This window comes from Phalaenopsis equestris, unplaced genomic scaffold (assembly GCF_001263595.1).
Source record: "Phalaenopsis equestris unplaced genomic scaffold, ASM126359v1 Scaffold000002, whole genome shotgun sequence".
Lineage (NCBI taxonomy): Eukaryota > Viridiplantae > Streptophyta > Magnoliopsida > Asparagales > Orchidaceae > Phalaenopsis > Phalaenopsis equestris.
In genome coordinates, this window is record NW_018164444.1 from 78362042 (window position 1) to 78363206 (window position 1165).

The window sequence follows — 1165 nt, forward strand, 5'->3', positions numbered from 1 at the left end:
ACTTAGGGATGATAGAGACTCATCTAGTAGCCTTCGACCATTCCTTTAGAATTAAAAAAAAAATGTACTTAGGTTCGTTGGCCTAAGCTAAAAAGGGTACTTGCCTAATTCAAAAAACACAAACTCTAATGGCACTAGCCCAATTCAAAGCGACCAAGCTTAAACGATATTTTCTAGTCTAAAATAAGCAATAACATTCATTATTTTCGAGAAATTTTATTTAAGAACATTAAATTCAAAATTTAACTTGCATGAGCTTTGATATCATTGATTTTAAGATTATGAATCAAGTTTTTTATTATATTTATTTTAAAATAAATAAATAGTTTTGAAATGCATTCGAAGGCCGTAAATGAGCTGAGCAAAGTTCGAGGCTTCAAACCATTCTCAAACTTTAAGTAATGATTTCAGTTTGGCTCATGAGTTGAATAACTTATTATAAAAGCGCAAACTATCAATGTACTAAAAAAAAAAAAAAAAAGAAATTAAAATAAATTATTTAATATAAATATCCACAATACAAATGTTAATATTATGACTTTGCACTTAAACTCTTGCATGCTAATATATATTGTGCATTATCAAAATAGTTAGCTCATGAGACACCAAGTGGTCACAATCAACTTAAATTTGACTTGGTAACATTTAAAATTGAAGTCATAAGTTATTTATCAATAAGACCATGATAAGATGATAAGATTTTGGATAATTTCTTTCATCATCTTTTTTCTCATAAAATTTCATTGAAACATATCATTTTCTTATTAGCTCTTCCTTGAAATATTCATTAATTTTTCCATTAAAAAGGAAAAATAGCAAGAGAATATAAGAATATAAAAATGTAAATACAGATAGCAAATATCATTGAAAACTATGCACTGAATTTTATATTTCAGAATAGACCGCAAATTATGTTGCGCAGATTCAGAGGAAATCGATCGGATCTTTCCTCCAGATTTTGTTTGATTTTTTCCCAGATTTTCTCCTTGTTTTTCTCTTCTCCCCACCTCCCCCTCTCAAAATGATTCATTTGGCCATATTATAAAGAAGCCAACAGAGCAAATGGACCAAACATCAGCCATTCTTCTTCCTCTTATCCTGCGCAGCACCAAAACATTAGCTTTACACCGACGATGACCATCGCTTCCGAATCCCCTCGCTTCCA

At 30.2% G+C, this 1165-nt stretch overlaps 1 protein-coding gene across 1 annotated transcript in view; it reads left to right on the top strand.

Annotated features, from left to right (window-relative positions):
• Window positions 1–1165, top strand: part of LOC110035490 (two-component response regulator ORR9-like) — a gene marked incomplete at its 5' end in the record, with an annotated part of 4266 nt that overhangs the window by 1186 nt on the left and 1915 nt on the right.